Raw genomic sequence first — 16,890 nt, forward strand, 5'->3', positions numbered from 1 at the left:
ATGGGTATCATACAATGGGTATCATAATTTCTCAAGGATGCCTAGCACAGTGCCATGTCCATGACAAATGTTAAAGAAAAATACTATTTCTTCTTACTGTTGATCACTGTGTAAATTAGAATTATTGAATGAGCTCAGCAGGAACCTGCTAAGATGCAGAACTTGGTCATTCTCGTTGTTGTCGTTCAGTCCAACTCTTTGCAACCCCATGGACTGCAGCATGCCAGGTTTCCCTCTCCTTTACTGTCTCCCTGAGTTTGCTCAAACTCATGTCCATTGAGTCAATGTTGCCCTCCAACCATCTCATCCTCCATCACCCTCTTCTCCTCCTGCCCTCAATCTTTCCCAGCATCAGGGTCTTTTCCAATGAGTCGGCTCATCAGGTGGTCTAAGTATTGGAGCTTCAGTTTCAGCATCAGTCCTTCCAATGAATAGTCATTCGTATGCTTAGTAAATTATCTTTTCAGCAGTTAAACTTTTATTATCATTTAACCTTTCATCAGCTTCAAATCAGATCAGATCAGATCAGATCAATCGCTCATTCGTGTCCGACTCTTTGAGACCCCATGAATCGCAGCACGCCAGGCCTCCCTATCCATCACCAACTCCCGGAGTTCACCCAGACTCATGTCCATCGAGTCAGTGATGCCATCCAGATCAGTTCGAAATTTCTTTGCTGATTTTCCAAACCATAAAATACAGTGAATTTTACAAGACCATGGACCTACTTTGTTATGCATTTCCCCCTGTATTACAAGAGGCTAATTGATGGTATATTTTTTAATGTGAGGTTTTTCTAAAAGGAAGAATGAAAATTCAATATACTTATATATGCCATTGGTTTGAGACAAAATCTTAAGAATTATTTTTGTGGAGATAGAGGAATAGAACATGTAAAAACTCAATATTTGAGACTATATGCCATCTACTGAATGCCCTTCTCTGGTCTGTCATGACAGCTTCTGTTATACATTTTCCTGGTTTTACATGTGTGCACTCAGTCGTTCAGTCAAGCCCTACTCTTGGCGACCCCATGGACCATAACCTGCCAGACTCCTCTGTCCATGGAATTTTCCAGGCAAGAATACTGGAGTGGGTTGCCATTTCCTTCTACAGAGGATCTTCCCTACCCAGGGATCAAACCCTCATTTCTTGCATCTCCCGCATTTTGGTAGGTGGATTCTTTATACCACTACACCACCTGAGAAGCCTTCTTTATGTATTTAATGTCAAAAAATTCATGACTATTATTTAATGTATTTTCAGCTTTAAAAGGCACAATAGTATATGTGTGACAACATATGACATATGTAACAACATACAGATAAAGCCTAAGAACAATTACAAAAGGAGAAAAGATACTGCTATAGAGAAGCCAAGATGAAGAGTAAAACAAGAGCTGAATTTGGAGTCAGAAGATAGCGGTGAAGCATCAGTTCTGTCCCCCAACCTCTCTGAACTTTCATTTATTAGGATTAATAAAAAAATGTTATTAGTTATCAGATAAGTTATTTTTATGATTAATTTCAGTTCGGACATTCTAAATATTGATAACATTACATAACACTCATGGGTTTCATTCAAGCATTTGAAAAAAAAATCTGTATAGTTATCCTAAGTATCCAGGTGAGAGCAAAAGAAAAAAAAAAATTATACTACTTCCAAAGTCTAGTTTAGGTAATAATTGAAGGTTCATTTTCACCCGAGTTACTGGTTTTCTGCCACTGGAGGGCGTGCGGTGCTTGGTTGTAAACTGTCCCTCTGGGCTTTCGCTCTCTTGCTCACAACTTCATTTTCAGTCCACTGCGTTGGAATCACAACATCAAAGAAACCACCTCCCTCATTTGGCAGAGTTAACATATGAGAGGTAGGCCTGAGAGAATGTGTGAGCTGGCAAAGCCAACAGAGCAAAATCTTAATCTGCATGGTGCCATTTCAACTACCTTTATTTCCCCTTAATAGTCGACCCATACAGACCTTCACACCACGGCCTCGCTTCACTCAGTTCTGAGTGCACTTCTGCTCCTCTCTCCTTCACGTGGATTTTCCAAGTTCCCTTGTATTTTTCACAAGTCTCCAGCAGAGACTAGATCCTGGTCCTCTTGAATATAGCCTAGTGGGTGGAATGGATTTAGTTCACAATCAGAGTCCACTTACTGGTCTCTAGAAGATTTGCTCCATTCTTGATCTAGGATACGAATAGTGTGAAAGGCAGGAGAAATGCCGCTTTCCAGGAAGCTGGTTTTTACTGAAATTCTAGTGTCCACTGAGTACAAGGAATGCGTCCCACCCTTTAAAGAGCTCCCAGACTAATTGGAGGATTAAACAGAGAATGACAGGGATGGGATACAGAATGACAAGTCTTGAAGGAACTTTAGAATTCTCTCTTTTTATATGTGAACAACTGAAGCTCTATGTTGAAAACAATTGGTAAGTCTTTTCCCAACTTAGAGAAAATGAGTGCTGTGATCAATTACTCATGTCTGCCATGGGCATGGACTAGAGTGTGATGTGCATGGATTTGCCAACCCTGATTTTCCATGCTAGGCCCCACTTTTTTCTTTTTTTTTTTCAGTTGGGGAAACTAAGGCCTAAAAAAGGAAAGGAGTCTAGTTGAGGTCATTTAATTAAGTGTGAAAGAATAAGTTTTCAAAGCATTATAACCTTAGGCAAATCAGTCTAGAGTTAGAGGAGGGTGTTTTTTCTATTCTGAAACCCCTGACTGGTTCTTCCACCTCACCTAGTTTTCCTGGCACACTTGGACTGATTTGTTCCTTCTTCTGAAAATATCCTGTGATTTTTTTTTTCTTTTTCATTTTTTTTCTTATGCAATTGTCACTACTTATTAAAGAATGCATGTCACACATATAAATAACAAGGCATAAAATGTAATAAATACTCACCCTGTAATCCACCCCTTAATTTAAGAAATAGAAGCTATTTCAAACCAAGGAGTAGGCTTGCGATGAGATCTAGGCTGAAGGTCAGATTAACCTCAAGATTTACACCCCAGGGGCTCTAAGAGCTGGGGTGAAAGTGAGTGGCTATCTGTGAAATCATCTTTAATAATGGGGGGCAGAACAAAGATTAAATTAAAAGTTATAAAATAACAATATAACTCTACTAACAATAGAGTTAGTAGGCTTCTGTTAGAACCAGGCAACAGTTACTGCCAGCTTTGAAAGAGATGCATCCAGTAGCAATACTTGATGATTTCATGAATCAATAAATTCTTAGAAGGAGAAACAAACTAGTCAAGTGAGTGAACTTGCCTGATATAAAGCTACAAAGCAACCTGATGTAGGGAAATGATTCCCAAAAGACAAGAAACCGAAGACTCATCCCATGACTTACAGTCCCCAAAGCTAAAGTGTCGATCTCTTGTCATTCTCATCTTCCAGCAGGAGGGTTCTTCTCAGTTCTTTTACTGCATCCTCTAAAGGGGATGTTCAGTTCACCCTGAATTGACTTCAGAAGTCCAAAGAGACTCAAAGGCTCTGCAGTACAAATAAAACCACCTATGTCCTTAATTCTTTTCCTTCCCTTGTGCATATTTTTCTGATTTGAAAGATACTGGGGAAAGGTCTGGGACCTAATCAGATAAACAGTTCCTCCATGATACAGTCCCTTTACGAGGAAAGTTTCAACATTTCGTCCTTCCCAACAATAGTGTTGCCTCCCACTCCAGTGCCATGAGCGTCTCTCTGTGTGATCTGTGTCCCATTCCCTCCCAATCTCCAGCGGGGCATGCGTGTCCCTCTTTCTCTGCAGTGATTGCCAGAAATCTCTTAATCTCCTTTGCATATAATCTCCTGTTCTATTTTAGTCTTCACGTTTTCTTTTTTTTCAATCTCCAAAGAAGCCTAAATTGGGCCAAGGTGGTTTGGTCAGTTTATTTTCAAACTCACCTGAGAGGGAATCTTGAAAGTAATCACATAAGAAGAGGATAGCTTTTTTCTCTTTCTATTAAAAAGAACCTCAGGGCCTGATCTAGACCACCCCTCAAAAGCAAGATCTAGCCTTTTTTAAAGCCTACTACAACCTTTGGCTTTTTCAAGACCAGCCCCCACCCCCCACATTGGATCTGCTCTCCAAAGAGTCTGTTAAACTAACTGTAAAGAAACTATACTTCCATAAAATTAATTTAAAAAATAAAAATGGACAACCAATAAGAACCTACTATATAGCACAGGGAACCTACCATATAGCACTGCTCAATACTGTGTAACATCTAAATGGGAAAAGAATGTGGAAAAGAATAGATACATGCATGTGTATAACTGACTCGCTTTGCTCTACACCTGAAACACAACATTGCTAATCAACTATTCTCCAAAATAAAAATTAAGGCTTTTTTTTAAGTCTGTTAAATGAAGATGAAAATAAATGCCTAGTAACTCTGCTGTGTTCATAAAGACAATGTACCCTGCCCTGCCTCCACAGTTCTCGGTTTTGCAAATAATGCTCCCTGAATTCTCTCCCTTCCCTAATTATTGCTAAGAACTTGGTGTTCTGTGTGAGTTGTCCAGTAGAAGATTTTAAATAGATAAGGAGTCCTGACTTTGCCCCAAGCCCTACCCCCAGGATACTAATTACCCAGCTAGGTTGAAAAGTGATTTAACACAACTTTTATGCTCTACAAGCTAACAGTAAACTTCTATTATTTGCCTAACACATGTCCTGAGATCCTCCCAAATCTCCAATTTCGAGAACACTCATGGCATCTAGTTTTCCCTGGTAAATGTTTATTTAACTTTGCTGTGCAATCTTATTTTACTTGATCCCCACTAATAAAATCCCCTCCTTTTTGAAATATTCTTCCTTTGGTTTCCATTCTCTCAGTTTCCTTTATTGGCTCCACCTCCTCTGCTAAAAATTAAAGTCCTCAAAGCACAGTACTGAGTCCTTTTCCTTTTCACTTGACATTTTTACCACAAGGGTTCTTACCCATTCCCCAGACATCAAAGACCATCCATATGCAGATGACTCCCATATTTATCTTTCTATTCCAGATAACTCCTTGACCTCACAGCCAAAACTTGCAACTGCATATTGCATGCTTGTGCTGGGATATCTGCTTCACATTTCTATAATCAAACTCGATTACCTCTATTAAGCCTTTTATTCTGGCAACCTTCTCCATCTCAACAGATGTCACTTTTATCTACCCATTTGCTCAAGCAAATGCGAGTCATCCTTAATTCTTCCTTCTCCCCCACCACCATCTTCCCATATTCAGTCAATCACCAAATCCTCTAATTCCTACTTCCATATATATCTCAAATCCATCCCCTCTTTCCCATCATTGCCATTCCCCAAATCTAAGATGCCATGACCTCTTTTGTCTTCTTCTAATGCGTACGTACACAAGCATTAAATACACAAAGCAGCCTGGATGATTCTTTAAATTATACATCAGATCATATCACCCTCTGGCACCAATCGCTTAAATGGCTTCTCTGCCCTGTAATAAAACCACAGATCTTTCCAGGGCCCACACAACATGCTCTGATCTCGTCATCCACCTCTCTAGCCTCATCTACCACTCTCCTGGCTCTCACTCTGCTCAGCCACCATATACCAAATCAATACACAGAAACCTTAATGAGCTGGAATGCTCCGGGTCACTGAGGAACAAGCAAAGCAAGTTTTGTGTTTCCACTCTTTGGGGTTGAAAGTCTTTCCCGAAAGTGGGAACCCTCTGTGCTACTCTGACTGTCAAAGTCAGCAAAAAATAACAGTAATGTTCTTCATAAACTGAAAATATGACAGGCCTCTGGCACCATTTTTCACCAGTAATAAGTGCACGAGTTACTGTTCAGGGTAGTGGGTAAAGGTGAAAAAGGCATAGGAATGAATTTTACTGTTTTCACAAAATTCACTGGGGTGACTTTTGCTATGATTGTACTTGTATTTTTGAGGAAACTAAGCTATTTTTGTAGCTGTCTGTTAATTGGCCTCTTGCTCTTAACAGTAGAATATGGGGAGAGATTCTTAATAGTTAACGCACATGGCTCATTAATCCCACTTAGTCTAGACAGCTTTCATCTGTGGATGTATGTGTGTCTGTGTATGCAGCTCTGTGTCATGGGAAAGTTATTTAAGTTTTCTGACCCTCAGTTTTCTCATACATAAAAAGGGATGATAAAAATCAAGGTTGTCCAAAGTCTATATGAAGCATTTAGAACGGTAAGCCCTGAAGTTAATAGTTATTGTTAGCCAGTGGAGAGGGAAGATTCATAAATAAATCTCCCTTAATATTTTGGCTTACTTTCTCCCAAGCCAAGATCATTTCACTTTGCTATTACCAACTATTAAAATTCTATGTAAGTACTATATAATTTCCTTTTCCCAGTGACATCTTTGTCCTCTCCAAAATAGACATTCTAGGATTGGACAGTGGTTAGGGAGACATCATTCATGCTACAATGGCCGTGCTTTGGGGCTTTGTGAAATTCTTTTTCTGAACGTAAATACTTTTAAAACAGAGTGCTGTTATCTCAAGGTCTGGCCCCTGGGTTTTAGATAAGCTGGGACTTTCCATCAGTCTTCTTGCTCATGGTAAACATCATCTCTTTCAGAATGCACCCTGTCTCTCTTGTAGGGCTCCAAACAAGTCAGATATTCAAACAGAAGGTTCCTGACACTGCCGTGAAGAAAGATGACTCTGGGAGGGATTTTCCATGTTACACCAGATTTGAAGGCCAAAGGGTCAGCTTGGGCACCTCGAGTCCTCCATCAATAATTCCAGCCAGGACAGGATCATCAATTCCCTTCATCTTAAGCAAGACCTGGGATCACTCTGTTAGAAGCTGAGCCAATGGCCTCAGATAATTTAACATTCTTCCCTTTACTAGGTTATCCTCAAATAGAACATCATGGCCCATCTAAAGCCAGCAAGATTTAAAGGAAGTTGGACAGTTTCCAGCTGTATACAGAAAACAACGTCTTTACTATACGGTAGATAAAAGTGAAGGAGAGAGGTCTCTTTAGGAAAATGTATTGAATCTTTTTAAGGAGTGATGGTACAGGGGTTCAGATGTCAAAAGCAAAAGCCTACCTAGAGAAGACAACCATGTGACCATTCCTTTCAGTTCCCATAATTAACTTGTGCTGCAAATCTGCATAAACGAATGTTATGAAACAGAATGTGAGAATGACTCTTCCATTTCTACAAATGAGACATTTATGCCAGCAAATTATAGGTCATTGTCCAAATGCCAACCGTACCAGAAATCCTTAAATACCATGATTATGTCACCTGTCTGTATTAGTATTCATTTGTAAACAAGAGTCAATAAACTCCTAGTCAATGTGTAAGACATTAAAAGACCAATTAGCAAAAATTATCTACACCAAAAGAGCCACAGATAAACCTGGTTTCAGTTACTAAAAGGGGAAAACACACACATGTGAAACAAAACAAGTATGATCTGTAATTTTAGAAGAATTGGAAACAGCGATGTTTAAGGGAAACCAGTTGTTGACTGCCTGGCAAGATTGGTACAACACGTACTACTTTGGGGTTCATTCTGTATTGGTGACAATGTGAAAGAGATGTGATATATTAATATCACCAGGAGATCTCTGTCCTGATGACAGTCTCACACGTGTCTCAATTTGTTATATTAAATTAATCTAAAAGAGAACAGGAATTTTTCTAAAGTTTTGTGTCTGTGAGGAATTAATTTTTAACCTTCCAGCTCACTTCCATATCTGTTATCTTCTGTCATTTCCTCTCCTGGGTCCAGAAGGAGGCCTGCCTATGAACTGAAAGATGAAGAGGAAGGCTCCTGGTTTGGGATGGGCACCTACTCTGGTCACATGTCATGCTGGAAGCCAGAATATTATGGCTCTTGAATTCCCTTCTACATGATCCTAAAGAAGGAAATACAAAGAGACAGATACAAGAATTTAATGTAATTATCAGTTATCATTTTGTCTCTAACAGATTTACAGAGAGATGAAAAAAATTGCTCAAAGGAGAATTTGCTTCAGAAAAAAAGGACTTGAAAGATCACACTCAAGCTTTCAATTTCTCTTCTTTGTTCACTTCTTACACACCTCTCCTTTCTTTGATTTGCCTTTTCTTTGTTAATATATTTCTAACTTTGTAGATTTTCAAATGCGACATCTTTTGCAGAACTAAACTGTAGTATTCGTTTATTTTTAATCAGAAGGCAATGCATAATATTTATTCTCCTGAAACATAAGGTCAGACTATTATTATTCATTCAACATTTTTCAGACTGATGATTTGAAATACAAACTGAAACTGTCTTCTTTTAAATCTAAATTAGTAATTTTTTTTTCAAAATTCAATCTCCATATTTTTAACCCCAGGCCCCCCAAAAAGGTAATAAGCAGTTAATTTTGCATTACAATGTCATCAGCACTTCTGGCTGGTCCTCAGCTTTATTCTTAAGCTCTTCTAGGTTTCCACACAAAGGCCAACACCACAAGGGAAACCCTCCCTACCCCACACTTTGAATTTTAAGGAGTAAATACTCAGGCAGACACAAACAACCATGAACTTTCTCAATCCGCTCTTCTTACTTCCCATAGAAAGCAGGAGGATGATAAAGACAAGAAGGACAAAGATGAGATGGAACCAGGATGATTTTCAAAAAATCAAATCTACTAACATCCTCCTTCTCAAAAGCCTTCATGGCGACTCACAACCAAAGGGCCAGCACAACCCCAGAGAGAGAAATTCAAACTGATGACTTTTGAGATACAAATTGAAAACTCTTTTCTTAAAAGCTAAACTAGTAAATTTTTTTTTCCAAAATCAGTCTCCATACAATCAAGCGCCGAACACCCAGCCTTCCTCTGTCTCTCCTGTTATCCAATTTGCTCCAGCTATGCTGTCTATTGGTGCTTCTCCAGACACATTCTGTTCTTTCCTGTCCAGGTCCCTGACTCTTCACAGGTGTTTTACAAACCATGACTGGTCTTCATAGCATTTGTCTTCCCGCCAGCTGGAAGAACGCTCACTCCTACTTATCGTTTTCAGGTGTTTTCTAAGTTGAGCTTACGTGTGTATGCTCAGGCACTCCATCATGTTCAACTCTTTGAGGCCCCATGAACTGTAGCCCGCCAGGCTCCTCTGTCCATGGAGTTTTCCAGGCAAGACTACTGGAGTGGGTTGCCATTTCCTCCTCCAGGGGGTCTTCCCGACCCAGGGATCAAAACTGTGTCTCTTGCATCTCCTGCATCGGCAAGTATTTACCACTAGCACCACTTGGGAAGTCCTCAAGTTGAGATTATTGAACAATATTTAAAGTCTCCAACTTTGTCAGTGTTCTTACACTGCTTATTAGTAGGCTAGGAAGTCATGTGCATGGGCAAAATGTAAATAATGTAACTTTTCAAAGGAGGAAATTTTACATTTTAAATTTATATTGGCATATAGTAGATCTACAATATTGTATTAGTTTCAGGCATACAGTAAAGTGATTCAGTTATACATATACATATATTTATTTCTTTACAGATTCTTTTTCCATACAGGTTATTACAGAATATGGAGTAGAGCTCTCTTTGCTATAGAGTAGGTCCCTGTTGATTATCTGTTTTATATATAATAGTGTGTATATGTTAATCCCAACCTCCTAATTTATCCCCCGCCCCTGCCCTCCATTTCCCCTTTGGTAACCATAAGTTCGTGTGCTCTGAGTATGTTTCTGTTTTGTAAATAAGTTCATTTGGGCTTCTCACTTTCCACAATGACCCACATTCTTCCTACGGAGTGTGTATCTCTCTTACTTCATACCTTTAAAAAAAAGTTCATTTGTATCATCCTTTTAGCTTCCACACATACCATATATTTGTCTGACTTACCTCATAGAATAAGAATTTGTATTTTCATGTATTTGTATTTTCATGTATTTTCAGAAGTGGAATTGTCACCCTGGCCCAGCAACTCCACTTCTGAAAATTTACTCTTATGAATAATCCTATATAGACACAAGCAAGTGTATCATAGCAATGCTTCTACTACCAAAATGTTATTTTAAAAAAATCAAAATTCCCATCAGTGAGATTCATGAACTAAATGATGGCTCATTCATCCCATGGAATGGAAGGGGATCTAGCACTGCATCAGGGAGCGTGTGTACTCAATCCATGTGGGACAATGAAAGCTAAATGAAATAAAAGTATTTGCAGCCTTGCAGAAGAAAGAAGGCAGTTATGTCAATAAATTTTAAAAATTGTAGTCTGCATATTATAATCACTTTTTAAGCAGAAGTAATGTATTTTATTTATAGAAAATGTCTAAAAGAGTATGTGGTTATTTTTCATTAGCTGGGTAGCTGTTTAAAATGTTTAGATAAGATACTGTGAAGTCAGGTAAACACCGTACCCTAAAAGGAACATATTGGATGGCCAAAAGCAAGGCTTTCCAGGAACAAACCAACCCAGACAAAAACCAGTAGGTTGCAAGCCTTGGAAAAGTCTAATCTATGTCTGTGGGTTAACCCAAGGACGTGCTAGGGAACTCCCCACCATGGAAAGCTGAAACACCCCATTATATAAGCCACAGTCATCTTTACATCAGCTAATACGTGTTTTAAAAAAACAAAATTTTATTAGTTTGGTTTTTTTTCAGAACTCCTCTTATTGCACCCATCTCACCACCCACATGCTCAGCTGAATCATTTCATCAAGGTGAGAATGAAACTCTTTTCCTACATTTTACCTCCAATCCCATTTTAACAGTTTGAAATCCATCCATCAACCAGAAAAATCTCAACTAGTACATCTTAAAAACACACAGAAAAGGTAAACCGAAAGCTGAATTGCACTTTCTTGGACATTTCATCCCCCAGTAGATTTTTCAAATTCCATGCTAGGTCATGATTGGGTAGCTTCATTGATTCACCACTAACCAGTCACCTGATGGCTTAAAACAGAGCTCGAAGTCTGTGAAAACAGAGATGTTATCACCAAAGTCAGGGGCCTGGGAGACAGCTGGCTTCTTTTACAGAAACTGACATATCTGGAAGGAGATTCAGCCTGGCTTCTGAATGTAAACAGGAATTAGTCAGGTAGAAGCAGAACAAATAAGCACGCTGATTGAGAGATCTTTCCCAAAGAGCAGGCCCCGGGAAGTAGAACACACACCCAAACCCTCCCTGGGGTTTCAACCAGACTCAAGAGTCCAGAGAAGGAGGACAGGCTTTGGAGTGGACAAACCTGACTTAGAATACTGGTCCAGCCAGCTCCTAAGAGTATGTGCCAGGCAAATTGCAAAACTCTCTGAGTCTCGGTCTTCCTGCCAGGAAAATGGATGCAATTGTATCTACCTCACAGGGTTGTTGGGAATAACTAGAGCTAAAACGGGAACTCATAAAGCCTAGCACATCATGAATACTAAACAAATGGTGATACCGTTATACGAAGAGAAGAAAAGCCAAGTGGGATACCAGAAACATCCTTAAGGAAGAGGAGATTTCCAAACATTCTCTGTTCATTTCACACCAGTCAACGTCTGACAACGTCCAGCCAGAGTAGAAGGCACCAGCTGAATTCACTCACTCCATCCAGCTAGAGGTCAGTATTACACCAGTCTCCCAAAGGAGGAAAGTAGGGATCCTATTTCTAAAGAATCCTTCTGACTTTCCAGCCTCATGCCTGCCCTTCAGTGTCTTTTCCTACAATATTCAGGACAAATTCACCATCATGAGGAAGCATCTCCATGTCATCAGAGAATTTCATTAACTCCTCACTCATGGTTGTGATTGAGGGACTAGAGGCACAGATCTAAAAAATAAAGGGGGAAGGGATTTGAGAGAATAAGAATTACCAGCTGAATCTGGCATTCTTCACAGAAGGTTCATTTGAGTTATTGGAACTTAATCATAAACCCATTATTTGGAAATGCAAAATTCATTGATGTTCAGGGACCTGGCATTTTTCAGCCAGCCTACTGCCTGCCAAATGAGATCCCACTTGCTTGAATGAGGCTAGAAAGGAGACCACTGTCGTTTCCAGGGGCCTTACTGGGTCATTTCCCATCACCTTACATGCCAGTGCAATCTGTTTTTCCCTCTCTGTCTCTCTGTCTCTTTCTATGTGAGTCTCTTTGTCTCTCTGTCTCTATCTTATGTCTCTCTGTTAGAAACACACACACACACAGAGTTCCCCAGGAGGATGATAAAAGCAATGGCTAAAGCAAAGTGACAAACAGCGTTTCTGGAGCAAAAGGCTCACTGGCCTGGAAGAAATCTCAGACATCGTGTCCCCTATCTGTCTGATACGATTTCATCTAAAATCCTTCCCAGCTGAATGGAGATCAGGCCAGTCTAAATGATTGCCACAAAGTCGATCCTTCCTTTTTTATTGCTTCATTCATTCATCCCAACAACAGACATTTATTAAATGTTAATAACAATAATAAAAGCCTACACTTGTTAAGCTCCTACAATACACTAAGTTTGCACTGCCAAGGTGGCTCAGCTGTAGAGAATCTGCCTGCAATGCTGGAAATGCAGGAGATGTGAGTTCGACCTTTGGGTTGGGAAGATCCCCTAGAGGAGGACATGGCAACCCACTCCAGTATTCTTGCCTGGAGAATCTCATGGATAGAAGAGTCTGGTGGGCTATAGTTCATAGGGTCACAAAGAATCAAACGCAACTGAAGTGACTGAGCACGCACCAACAAGCACCAAGTATAATGGTGGGGAAAAGAGCCAAGGTACCCAGAGGTACAGGTCTTTCCTAGATATTAAATAAATAGCTACAAACAAAAATATAGCATTACAGCCTCTAAACAGTGCTGTGAAGGAGTTCAGAAAGCTGTAAGTGTTCAACTAGAAACCTGACTTCATCTGGGGAAGACCATGATTTGTCCACGGAACTAAAGGAAGGTTGTGTCCTTAGAGCAAGTGGAGCAAAAGTCTAGAGAAGTGGGCTTGGGCTGGACCATCCTGATCTCATTAAGTTTAGAAAGGCTTTTGTCTTTTTCCTGAGCAGTGGGAAGACACTGAAGGACATCCATGGAATTAATCTTAAAAGAAAGCAGACAGCATGGAGTTAGTTTATAGCCACTTCATCAGAGCTTGGGCAGCTGGATTCCAGGCCTAAAGACTCAGCTTCCTTAATGCTAAACAGCGTCACAGAAAGGTAATAGTCTATACCCCTCCCCCCTTCCCAGCCACCCTTTCTCATAGGCTATCTATGATCAACAACAATTTGAATCCAATACATTTATTGAGTTCTCCCCCACTTCTACCCCATGCCTCTCCCTGTGAAGCTAAGGAGAGGCAAATAATCAAAATAAGACACGGATAAATAATTCCAAACCAAGGCAAAATATTGCAAGGGCTATAAAAGAGGTACTGAAAAGGCAACTAAAAAAGGATAGCAGAGCTCAGCCAAAAGATACAGAATGGAGACCGTGACTTTAAGTGGTGACTGTGCCACTTACTAACCATGCGATCCTGGACAGGTCAATTCTGTGGGTTTAAGGTATCCTGATGCCCTAAGATTGAATTCTGTGTACCAAAATGATCACTGAGACATCTTCCTTGGATTTTTAAGTTAATAGTCAATTTTCTAAAGTTACACATTTAAACATATATTTTCTCCTTAGATTTTATGTTCCACATAAAAAAAAGCAACAAATATTGTTTTCCAGTTTATAAGCGGAGCAAATTTTAAGTATCAATTTTCTTAGTCACTTTTAAAGAGCCTTTCACCAATACTTGGTTACATCTAAAAACTTAGGTAATGGGATTCCTTCAGATAGTTTAAGCTTCATTTATAATTCAATTTTTCATTTTAAGATCAACTGTCTGACCAACAAATACTCCCAAATGGTTAACCTGATAAACTATGCTTATAAATGTGATTGAGATGAATTTCCACTTAAAGATATATCTCAATAATTTGTCAATTATGCATTTTAAATTAGAATCACAAGAATATCATTTTAATAGGTCAAATTTTCTTAAGCATTACAAGTATATAAGGATACCAGAAATGGCCTCTTCCTTAATACAAAAATATTTATACTCTAGTCCTGATTACTTTAAACATGTATATATGTAATCTAAAACTTCCAAGGAATGAAAGATGCTTGCCCAGTAAGAAAGGCAACCATACCCCTGTTAACTGAAATTGCCTTGCACAGAGCTGTTTGGCTGGACAAGAGATTGGGCTCCTTGGGTGGTGCTTTTTGCAAACACTAAGAAAACTATTAAAATTGTTAAATCATCTCAAGGAAGTATGGGAGTTGCCATCTCAGCATTCTTGGGATTGCTTGTGATCAGAGATTTTGGCAACCTTGATGTGATGTCCTGAACTCAATTTTTAGAGGTTATGTCAACGAATCTGTAACTTCAAAAGAGACACAGTCATACTGTGGGACTCAAGTTATACACAGCCCCTGACCCAGCCTCACAAATGTCTACTCAACAAATGTCTGCAACTCCAATTCAACCTGATCTCTTGATTAGATCACAAGTTTTCTTTGGCTCCTAAGATCTCTGCAGGCCTCTTCCATCTAATGTTATAGGCACTTTAATGTAATAGAATCTAAAGCAATGTAAATGTCCTTTCTATTTAACTCTTTACAGAATCCTGCATTCTTTGGCTACTGAATTTAGATATATCAGATGATTTTGTCTGATTTGTAATCATGGTTTACAAAGCCAGTCTAGCAATCTCAACGCTCTGGGCCTCTTTTTCCCTATGCTTAGTGTCACGTCACCGAGTTGCTGAGAATGAGAAAAATGTACAGGAAAGTACTTTGTGAATTACAAAGCATGGTACAAATACTAGTGCCCACCAGAGTCAGGAGAGATATTGAAAGAATGAATTACGGGCACCATGAGAACACCGAGAAAGTAGTGATTACTTCTATCTGGGCCTTCAACAGAGCTTCAGAGAAAATGGAGCATTTAGATGGCTGCCATCCACCATGACTAGTGGCTTCTCACCATTCAGGTTTCAGTTCACATATCATCTCCTTTGGGAGGAGGCCCCCTGTCTAAACCAAACGTCCATCTTCAACCTCCCCTCCCATGTCATCCTACCTGCTGGTGTTCACAGGGCATTTATTACTCTCTCTAATTACCTAATGACCTTGCTCATTCGTTTGTTATTTCCATTGTGCCCTCACTAGTATGGAAGTTCCAGGAGAGTTCAAATATCATCTGTGAAGTTTTGCATTGTGTCATCATATTTTAGGCCTCTGGTAAATAATAGGCATTCGATAAATATCAAATAATTAAATCACTCATTTCTTCAACAAATAGCCATTAAAAGTGTATCACAGTTCAGTCATAAAAAAGAATGAAATAATGCCATTTGCAGCAATATGGATGCACCTAGAGATTGTCATAGTAAGTGAAGTGGGTCAGACAGAGAAAGACAAATATTATATGATATTGCTCAAATGTAGAATCTAAAAAAAAAAAGGTACAAATAAAGTCACAGATGTGGAAAACAAACTTATGGTTACCAAGGGGGAATGGGAGAGAGAAGGAATAAGTTGGGAAACTGGAAATGACATATATATACTGTGCTAAGCTGTGCGAAGTCGCTTCAGTCAAGTCTGACTCTGTGTGCCACCTGGGAAGCCCCCATATATATACTATATATAAAATAGATAATTAACCTACTGTATAGCACAGGGCACTCTACTCAGTACTCTGTAACGGGCCTATATGGGAAAAGAATCTAAAAGAGAGTGGATATATGTATATGTATGTATACATATATACATATATATATATAAAACTGATTCGCTTTGCTGTACACCTGAAACTAACACTCTAAATCAACTATATGCCAATAAAAATCAATTTAAAAAATAAAGTAAGCATAATCTTAAAGTTTTTAAAAAAGTGTATCAGGAGCCAGGAATTGTGCCTGTAAAGGAGAATTTCATCCATTTATGAAAAATGTCACTCTGCCTCCTTACCACTTCCTGCCTCCTCTTGCCACACCCTCCCTCAATCCCCACAAACAGACATGCAGAAGTTGCCTCTGCCTGGCTGCCTCCTGGTCCAGAGAAAAGAAGACCAAAGGCAATGTGACCCTGTCCCCCTACCCAACTGCCACCAGAGGCTGCCCTGGCATCTGGCCAGACAGTGAAGGCTGGCTGACAGTTTCCGGGGCCCAGCCTGGTAAATACTCAGCTGCAGCAAAAGCCCCAGTTCAGGGAGCAATTAGAGAAAGGGGCCCAGGTGTCCCTGGAGCCGCTGGTTCCTACTGACCGGAACATGCGGAGGCCGCCTATGACACAGCCCTCTTCCTCGGCCTTGACTTGATCACAGCAAACATGCCTGACCACGAGCTGTCCCCCAGGCACTTGCAGCTGGTTGGAAAACAAGCATGATCGTAAACACGTGTTGCCACGCCTGTAACCAAGACAAATCAGATCACCTGCCTCAGACCCATACGGTGCGGCAGGGGCGGGGAGGGGGACATGACTGTAAAATCCAGTTCTCTGAAGGTTCGGCTGGTTTGTTATTGTTGTTTGGGATCTAATGTGACTCAGGATGCCTCGGTGGTGAGGAACAAAGTATCTTTTATTTGATTGTCCCCTGTTCATCAGCCTTGCTCTTGTCAAGGAGCCCAAACATTCTCATTCAAAGGCTGTATTTACAAATGAAGCGGGATGGCCATAAAATTGATGACCTTGCTGCTTCTGGAATCTCATAAAAAGTTTCCAAGCTGCTCCTCCCCAGAGCAAATAAGGGCGTTGCAGTTGCTGGTCCCCTGGCAGGACTCCAGCTGCGGCTATTACTTTCCTCCCTCGTCAGCTTTCCTCGGCAGACTTGCCTGCGTGTCAGGGTGCTTAACTCCAAAAGGGCTGCTGAGTTCAGAGCGTTCAAATCCCGAGGTGGGGGCAACACAGAAAGCAAAGGGAGAAGGGAG

At 40.0% G+C, this 16,890-nt stretch overlaps 1 long non-coding RNA gene across 1 annotated transcript in view; it reads right to left on the bottom strand.

Annotated features, from left to right (window-relative positions):
- LOC147358337 (uncharacterized) overlaps positions 1 to 16,461 on the bottom strand; it is a 142,968-nt gene extending 126,507 nt beyond the window's left edge. The window contains exons 1-2 of the long non-coding RNA XR_015141586.1: positions 16,227 to 16,461; positions 1,978 to 2,113 (exon numbers count right to left, since the gene is read on the bottom strand). This is a non-coding gene — a long non-coding RNA (uncharacterized LOC147358337). The remainder of the gene's footprint in view (positions 1 to 1,977; positions 2,114 to 16,226) is intronic.
- Positions 16,462 to 16,890: the final 429 nt, after the last annotated feature.

This window comes from Bos grunniens, chromosome 15 (genome assembly GCF_055505025.1).
Source record: "Bos grunniens cultivar Pamir isolate PY7600 chromosome 15, Bosgru_T2T1.0, whole genome shotgun sequence".
In the NCBI taxonomy this organism is placed as follows: Eukaryota; Metazoa; Chordata; class Mammalia; order Artiodactyla; family Bovidae; genus Bos; species Bos grunniens.